General features: G+C 46.8%; 1 pseudogene across 1 annotated transcript; it reads right to left on the bottom strand.

Moving 5' to 3' along the window:
* Positions 1-3,855: 3,855 nt before the first annotated feature.
* Positions 3,856-6,891, bottom strand: LOC308154497 (protein regulator of cytokinesis 1-like; annotated as a pseudogene). Its single transcript has 3 exons — positions 6,468-6,891; positions 6,132-6,277; positions 3,856-4,530 (listed from the first exon to the last, which is right to left on the bottom strand). The product of its transcript is annotated as a protein regulator of cytokinesis 1-like (transcript).
* Positions 6,892-9,666: the final 2,775 nt, after the last annotated feature.

Genomic DNA, 9,666 nt, shown 5'->3' with positions numbered 1-9,666 from the left:
GCAGGAAAATCTATCAAAATCTAATATGTTTTTTTACTATGATGTTCTCTGGTAACATCTAGCTAAACCTTGTCAATAAAGTTAATCAAAGAAAGAGGCATAGAGTGGCTTTTCAAATCAGGTGTATTGAACTGGTAAAAACAAAAATTTGAAATAATCACACACAAATACATAGTCCTGGCCTTCACAAAGTCAGAGAACCTCAGGGGGAGAAATATCACATACTTGGACAAGCTGCCGTGATGTTGGGCTCCACATCATGTGAAAATGCCCACTTTTCTTCATTTTAAACAAAGATATCCACAGTAATTACACTTTAAACAAATTACAAAACTATACAAAGAGGGGAATATTTCATACATTTCAATGTTAGAGATTCCAAGAAATGCACCATTGTGATGTAAATGTTGTAGTTAAATGTATAATTTGTAACTGCAGAATGTGTATATTTGATACATTGTCAGTCTACATCTATATCAATTCAACACATTGGGGTTGAGTTCATTCAAAAAACACTTTTATTTATAATTGTTTTAAAATGTATGCATGCTGACAGAAATCTTATCTTAATATTATTACTACTACTTCATAAATCTATATCAATTCAACACATTGGGGTTGAGTTCATTCAAAGTAGAGGAGGGATCGAGCTGTCAGTCAGAGGTGGAGAGTTACTAGTCTGTGACAGACAGGAAGCCCATATCCGCAATCAGATCCTCCTCCTTCCTCTCCTCGGTACCGAACCACCAGTCTGTGACAGACAGGAAGCCCATATCCGCAATCAGATCCTCCTCCCTCCTCTCCTCGGTACCGAGCCACCGCTGGTCAGACCACCGCTGGTCAGACCAGCTCCCACCTCGTCTCCTCCGTGCAGGCCCCAACTCTTCCTCTACCTTCCTCTTCCTCTTCTGTGTTGCCAGGGTCTCTTCTGTTCTCTGGTTCTCAAGGTCTCTCTTGCTTCTTCAGGCTTTCAGCTTCTTCTCAAGCTTGGGCAGGCTTTTGTGCAACTCTGACCTCTGTCTCTCCTCTTTGAGGAGGGCCCCTCCTCTGTTGGTCAACCTGGTGGGGTCTGTGGCTTTTCTCTCTAGATCCAGGAAGAGCCTCCAGCTGTCCTCCCAGTGGTGGACCCCCTCAAACAGCTCCTTGTGCTCTTCAAAGTGCTGGTTCAGCCTCAGGATCTCACCCTCGTGCAGACCCAGCAGCTCCTCAGTGTACTCCTCGCTAAAGTAGGGAGCGAAGGCCTGCCGCTGTTCAGTGCTGAGGAAGCACCTCTACCATAACACAGCTACCTCTGACCGGATGGCCTCGGTGACGTGACGGATGTTCAGCAGTTTGAGCTCCTCCAGACGCCTGATCTCCTCTTGTAACGCCTCCAGGTTCTTCTTCTTCTTGGACTGGACCATGTGATCAGAGAAGGCCCCTCTCTCCTCCTCCGGGACCTGCAGCCGGTCCCACAGATGTATTTTATATGGATTCCATGTCAGGGATATTATACTACCCCAATACATTATACTACCCCTCTACCCCCATATATTATACTACCCCTCTACCCCTATATATTATACTACCCCTCTACCCCTATATATTATACTACCCCTCTACCCCTATATATTATACTACCCCTCTACCCCTATATATTATACGCATACGGACGTCCTTGGGGGCGATGGAGAAGGGCTGGGAGCAGAGGATGTCACACAGGTCCTGGTCCTGCTCGACCAGGGCTTTGAGCCGCTGCATCCTCTGGTTCTTCTCCTTCAACAGAACCTCCACCCGAGTCCAGATGTCCTTCTCCTGCTGGAGCATGCTGTTCCCCCGCTCCTCCTCAACATGGGGTGTGTGCAGTTCCAGACAGAGTGTGTCCAGATCTTTCCTGCATTTCTCCATGCTTATCAGGAGTCTCTTCCTTCGGGACTCCTCCTCAGCAATCATCGTGTCCAGCAAACTTTTGATATGGTTCTTGACCACATGACCTCTCTCCAGTCTCTGGTCTTCTGGGATGCCGATCTCATCCCAGACCTCTCTAGCCTTTTCCTTACTTCCTCCTCGCTGCGGTATGTTATTGCAGGCTCCTGTTGATTCTCTTCTGTCTCCTCAACAACCTGGTTCTCTTTTAGAACTTCAAGCACATTCAGGCGAAGCTCCTTGAAGCTGAAAGTGTGAGATTTCCCATCTCTTGTGACCGACTGCTGGAACAGTTCTTTTGCTCCTTTTGCCTTAAGGACAGACCTGTGGAACTGCAGCTGGGTCACCAAGGCTAGAATCTTTTCTCTTTCAGTAGCCAGAGCTGAAAGTTGGTGATCTATTTCTGCTGCTGAACACCATACACCACCCAATTTTGCTATTTTATTTGTCAGCATGACCTTGTTGTTTAGTTCTTTGTTTTCTTTCTCTCTCTTCTGTTGCTGCTTTTTTCTTTTTTGCGACATTGTCCTAGCAGAAGGCTTCTGTCGCACCAGCATGTCGAGGATGGCAAAGTCACGTTCTGACACAATATTTGTTGTTGGCACATTTCAACACAGCTCCTTGTGCTCTTCAAAGTGCTGGTTCAGCCTCAGGATCTCACCCTGGTGCAGACCCAGCAGCTCCTCAGTGTACTCCTGGCTAAAGTAGGGAGCGAAGGCCTGCCGCTGTTCAGTGCTGAGGAAGCACCTCTACCATAACACAGCTACCTCTGACCGGATGGCCTCGGTGACGTGACGGATGTTCAGCAGTTTGAGTCCTAGCAGAAGGCTTCTGTCGCACCAGCATGTCGAGGATGGCAAAGTCACGTTCTGACACAATATTTGTTGTTGGCACATTTCCAGCATGCGCCCTCACCTCCTCTGAGGGGTCCCAGTACTTTCCTCCTGGAAGCTGATCTGCAGCCTGCCTTTCCAACAGAATAAGCATCCCAGACATCATCAGCTCCAGGGCCTCCTGTGTCATGGTCTGAGGGGAATAAATACAAATATATCAGAATGACCATGCTACATCCTAACATTTGCAGTTACACATAACAGATAGTGTCAAAACCTACGGGACGGCAATTATGTTTTACCAATCAGCCCATGTACGCATTTCATGGGATAATCTTTCACTGTGTGTGGGTACAGTGTTTCATGAGTGTGACTGTACTGTGCATGCATGCTCACACGCGTGTAGTATGTTTGTACTCATACACACAGTAGGGTCTATGTACAGTTGTCATTCAATATATTTAAATTTGACAGATGCACAATATAAAAAATCACCTGAAACTCTTCATCGCCACTTTCACTGAAGAGTTCCTCGTACAGATCATCTTTGTGGACCTCAACAACTTCCTCGTTGAATAGGGCTTCTGCTTCCAGGAGTGGACTTGCATCTCGGCTCCATCTCTCAAACTGGATCTTCATATCCAACAGATGGTGGTTTAGGCTGAGGATGTTCTTGCCTTTTTGAGAGATGAGCCGCCAGAATGGTCCTGTAACCATCTTATCTATGATGCCAAGTGCTCTCACACCTGCCAAGTGGAGCTAGATGAGCCTCCAGAAGGTGTGGAATGCCCGCTTCATCAGAGCCTCTTACGGTGAATGCTTTGCATGCTGTTGGGACTAAACGCACTGCTCCTGCTTCATTGGTGGTGAAGCTGTGGGTGTTCTTCCCCTCCTGCACAACGACGTCCTCAAAGCTCTTCAAGGCTTTCTTGGCTTCCTCCTCCAGGTTTGCAACAAGGTGCATTTTGCAGTAGAAATTTGACATTGACCCAAGTTGTGCTTTGTTTTCTTCACTTAAACTGTCCCACTTCTCAATGGCAACAGGGATCTTCCCTCAACATCCTCAATCCTCTGTTGAACCCTGGGTTGATTGGTCCCTGAAAAAATCTATATCAATTCAACACATTGGGGTTTGAGTTTGAATTTGAAAAGCTGAGCGGACGGTGCTGTTAGAGTTGGCGCTAGAGATGCTGGAGGTGGCATTGAGCTTTCGTGTTTTACTGGGGGTCACAGTGCCAAGGAACCTCCTTTGAGTTGGTGTTCTGACGGACGTTCCATAGAGCATATCCATTTCTGTCTGCTTGCTTTTCTTCAATTGTCTCTCCAGTTTCTCCTGCTCCTTCTCTACGCGGTGCGTCTCCCACTGCTCCTCCACAAACTGCAGGAACTGCTGTCCGTTGACCAGGAAGTCCCGCCCCTGCTCCTGCTCCCACACGTCTATCTGGGCTTTCAGCTTCTTCTCAAGCTTGGGCAGGCTTTTGTGCAACTCTGACCTCTGTCTCTCCTCTTTGAGGAGGGCCCCTCCTCTGTTGGTCAACCTGGTGGGGTCTGTGGCTTTTCTCTCTAGATCCAGGAAGAGCCTCCAGCTGTCCGCCCAGTGGTGGACCCCCTCAAACAGCTCCTTGTGCTCTTCAAAGTGCTGGTTCAGCCTCAGGATCTCACCCTCGTGCAGACCCAGCAGCTCCTCAGTGTACTCCTCGCTAAAGTAGGGAGCGAAGGCCTGCCGCTGTTCAGTGCTGAGGAAGCACCTCTACCATAACACAGCTACCTCTGACCGGATGGCCTCGGTGACGTTTGATTGATTGAAAACTTTATTAGAAGATTTGCAGAAGTAGGTACATGAAAGTACATATTACATACAAGGTCAACTAACAGGATAAAAACCCAAGAAAGCCACTGGCTTATTTCAATTGGGGTCCTTGATTCTCAATTCATCGTTACATGTAAGACAGACAAAAAAAAACTAGTACTATCTACAAGATAATACAGACAAATAACTATTACTATCTACAAGATAAACATCCATCCATCATGGGAAGAACAATACAACAAAACATAAGGTATGTACAGCGGGTAGGACAGGTGGGGACATACACCACAGGTGGGGGCGGGGGACAAAACACAAAGTATGTACAGTGGGTAGTTCGGGTCTTTTAATCTGATTTTTGATTTAGAGGGTCCAGTTACGGATTGCAGCCTCCTGTAAATGTTTTTTGAGAGTGGTTTTGAAGGTGGGCAGTGTTTTGCACTCCTTTAAGATTATAGGAAGGGCGTTCCACATTTTTACTGCATAGTTTGCAAACGAGTTTAACCCCTTGTTTGTGGTGCAACGCGGTTGAACGTGGTTCGTGGAGCTTCCTCTGGTGTTGTATGTGTGGACGTTGTTCACTTTCTGGAAGTATGTTGACAGGTACTTGGGTGTCTTTGTGGTGTAGCGTATCTTGAAGACCAGGCCCAGTGCAAGCTGCTGCACTCTGTCAACTACTCGTAGCCAATCAAGGCTAAAAAAATGAGCAGCGGTTAGATGTGTCCTAGGGTTGAGGCCTAGCAGAAGCCTAACCAGTTTATTTTGGGCTGTCTGGAGTCTTGTTTTATGGGCCTTTGTGGTTCTATAGTACCATGATGTTACGGCATAGTCGACACTCCACACTCCACACTCCACACTTCGCTTCGCGCTGTGCCATCGCTGGAGAATAATACAAGGTTTTGCGCGAGTGTGTGCGCGTGACGAGAGAGTTTTTGCAGGGTGAGATGTCTTCAGCAGGCTTAGTCTCAGCACCCAGACCTCCCAGCACTCTGTAGGCGTCGGCGTGGACAGCATCCACTCTGACGGCGTAAATCTTTGTACTGGCGTCCAGCGTCCCAGCAGCCACCTTGAAGTTTGTGGCCTCAGAATCCTTCTGCTTGAGGATGTCAGCCATGTAATCAATCAGGTGGAGACCAAAGGCGTTCTTGGTTGTAATATTATTTTCCGTGGACAGCTTGATGCAGGTGGAGTAATGCTCTGAGATCTGTGCGTTTGACAGCTTGGGCACAGCAGCGGGGGTCCCTGTGGTGCTATGAGAGGCAGACTCCTTAAACGGCGATTCAGGCGCACTTTGTAGGTCAATGACCCGGGATTGACGCCTCTGCCGCCGCTCCAGCTCATCGTCGTTGCCAGGAAAAGACGCCAGTAGCGGGGTGCTGGTGGTCGGAGAGGCGCCCATGTGCTTCAGGGACGGCGAGGCCCACTGACGTACCCGGGAGACGGGCGTTGACAATGCGCTCATCTTGACTGCCTGATGTAATGAGTTGCAGCTGATAGTTGAGAAGACAGGAGTAGTTTGGTAACGGCCGTTATCTTCGAGAGCGCCCGCGTGACTGACACTAATGTCCAATCATCTTCTTCGTGACGTGACGGATGTTCAGCAGTTTGAGCTCCTCCAGACGCCTGATCTCCTCTTGTAACGCCTCCAGGTTCTTCTTCTTCTTGGACTGGACCATGTGATCAGAGAAGGCCCCTCTCTCCTCCTCCGGGACCTGCAGCCGGTCCCACAGATGTATTTTATATGGATTCCATGTCAGGGATATTATACTACCCCAATACATTATACTACCCCTCTACCCCCATATATTATACTACCCCTCTACCCCTATATATTATACTACCCCTCTACCCCTATATATTATACTACCCCTCTACCCCTATATATTATACTACCCCTCTACCCCTATATATTATACGCATACGGACGTCCTTGGGGGCGATGGAGAAGGGCTGGGAGCAGAGGATGTCACACAGGTCCTGGTCCTGCTCGACCAGGGCTTTGAGCCGCTGCATCCTCTGGTTCTTCTCCTTCAACAGAACCTCCACCCGAGTCCGGATGTCCTTCTCCTGCTGGAGCATGCTGTTCCCCCGCTCCTCCTCAACATGGGGTGTGTGCAGTTCCAGACAGAGTGTGTCCAGATCTTTCCTGCATTTCTCCATGCTTATCAGGAGTCTCTTCCTTCGGGACTCCTCCTCAGCAATCATCGTGTCCAGCAAACTTTTGATATGGTTCTTGACCACATGACCTCTCTCCATGCCGATCTCATCCCAGATGCCCTTCAAGTGGCACAGGGCTTTATTCAAGCATGCCACAGACTCCGCTGCGAGCACCTCACTCTTCCTCATCGTGAATTCCAATAATGTTATTATTCCTTTTCCAGTCGTGTTCTTGTCCCTGGTAAGGCAGGAAAATCTATCAAAATCTAATATGTTTTTTTACTATGATGTTCTCTGGTAACATCTAGCTAAACCTTGTCAATAAAGTTCATCAAAGAAAGAGGCGTAGAGTGGCTTTTCAAATCAGGTGTATTGAACTGGTAAAAACAAAAAATTGAAATAATCACACACAAATACATAATCCTGGCCTTCACAAAGTCAGAGAACCTCAGGGGGAGAAATATCACATACTATGACAAGCTGCCGTGATGTTGGGCTCCACATCATGTGAAAATGCCCACTTTTCTTCATTTAAAACAAAGATATCCACAGTAATTACACTTTAAATAAATTACAAAACTATACAAAGAGGGGAATATTTCATACATTTCAATGTTAGAGATTCCAAGAAATGCACCATTGTGATGTAAATGTTGTAGTTAAATGTATAATTTGTAACTGCAGAATGTGTATATTTGATACATTGTCAGTCTACATCTATATCAATTCAACACATTGGGGTTGAGTTCATTCAAAAAACACTTTTATTTATTTATTTACACTTTTATTTAATTGTTTTAAAATGTATGCATGCTGACAGAAATCTTATCTTAATATTATTACTACTACTTCATAAATCTATATCAATTCAACACATTGGGGTTGAGTTCATTCAAAGTAGAGGAGGGATCGAGCTGTCAGTCAGAGGTGGAGAGTTACTAGTCTGTGACAGACAGGAAGCCCATATCCGCAATCAGATCCTCCTCCTTCCTCTCCTCAGTACCGAACCACCAGTCTGTGACAGACAGGAAGCCCATATCCGCAATCAGATCCTCCTCCTTCCTCTCCTCAGTACCGAACCACCAGTCTGTGACAGACAGGAAGCCCATATCCGCAATCAGATCCTCCTCCCTCCTCTCCTCGGTACCGAGCCACCGCTGGTCAGACCAGCTCCCACCTCGTCTCCTCCGTGCAGGCCCCAACTCTTCCTCTACCTTCCTCTACCTTCCTCTTCCTCTTCTGTGACGCCAGGGTCTCTTCTGTTCTCTGGTTCTCAAGGTCTCTCTGTGTGCCCTGTGGACACACTCTGCCCTGTCGATCAGAAGATCCCTGTAGTGGCACGCCCCTTGCCACCCTCTCATCCTCTGATACGGATCTGTCCCGAATGAGGGACATGGTGTGCCGGTGCCTCCAAAAGGTTGATGAAGTTTCGCAGGAGGAATTCTCCTCCGCCTGCGCAGCTTCTTCTCAAGCTTGGGCAGGCTTTTGTGCAACTCTGACCTCTGTCTCTCCTCTTTGAGGAGGGCCCCTCCTCTGTTGGTCAACCTGGTGGGGTCTGTGGCTTTTCTCTCTAGATCCAGGAAGAGCCTCCAGCTGTCCTCCCAGTGGTGGACCCCCTCAAACAGCTCCTTGTGCTCTTCAAAGTGCTGGTTCAGCCTCAGGATCTCACCCTCGTGCAGACCCAGCAGCTCCTCAGTGTACTCCTCGCTAAAGTAGGGAGCGAAGGCCTGCCGCTGTTCAGTGCTGAGGAAGCACCTCTACCATATATATATAAAGCTAACAATCCAACACTTGATATTTCGTACTTACAACATTGCTTTGTGTAAAACTGAACATGGATGTTGAATGATGAACAAACGTAACGTCTCGGTCTCTCTCTGGCAAAGAACGAACTCCCAAACCGGAAGTAGATTAACCGGAAGTAGATTTGCGGTAAACCGAAAGTGGTGTCACTACATCAAATATTAAGAAAATAAAGAAAGTGTTGCCGGACAACACAGGGAGAAATATCACATACTTGGACAAGCTGCCGTGATGTTGGGCTCCACATCATGTGAAAATGCCCACTTTTCTTCATTTAAAACAAAGATATCCACAGTAATTACACTTTAAATAAATTACAAAACTATACAAAGAGGGGAATATTTCATACATTTCAATGTTAGAGATTCCAAGAAATGCACCATTGTGATGTAAATGTTGTAGTTAAATGTATAATTTGTAACTGCAGAATGTGTATATTTGATACATTGTCAGTCTACATCTATATCAATTCAACACATTGGGGTTGAGTTCATTCAAAAAACACTTTTATTTATTTATTTACACTTTTATTTAATTGTTTTAAAATGTATGCATGCTGACAGAATCTTTTACAAGTAACATAACATAACAACATAAGTAGCACACAAGTAGCAACACAACACAACAGCAACACAAGTAGCAACTGGAAGTGGGGCTGCGTTGGAAGGTGGGGGCGGCGCCCTAGCGCCCTTTATTGGCCAGCCGCCACTGGTCAGAGTCTTCGTCCGTCTGGTAGTACCCACTCAAGCCAGAAAGACCATCACTACACTATTTAACTATAATATATATTGCTGAATCCTTTTCTTCGCAGCAGTTGTGTTGCACCCTCTGGCCCACTAACTTCTCAGGTTGTTTTATGTAGTCACAGATGTTCTCTTTCTGTGTTTCTGTCTGTCTTTTCTTCCTTGATGCACTCAATTTCTCGGACAACTTCCTTTTCTCTTCAACAAGTCTTGTCATGGCTTCTTCTTGTGTCCTATAAGTTAGAGCAGGCTGCAGATCAGGGGGCGCATTTTTTGCGCCCCGACCGAGAAATAGGAGACAGCCAATTGGAGCGCTGCTACAGCTCACGTGTAAGCCAAAAGTATTTGGACTGCCATAGACTGCCATTCGGCCGGCGCCCCGACTCCTCCCCTATGTATTTTCACAGTGAATTTTACA

Source organism: Nansenia antarctica (assembly GCF_963989245.1).
Source record: "Nansenia antarctica genome assembly, chromosome: 3".
Classification (NCBI taxonomy): Eukaryota; Metazoa; Chordata; class Actinopteri; order Argentiniformes; family Microstomatidae; genus Nansenia; species Nansenia antarctica.
This window is presented reverse-complemented; position numbering and strand designations above follow the sequence as displayed.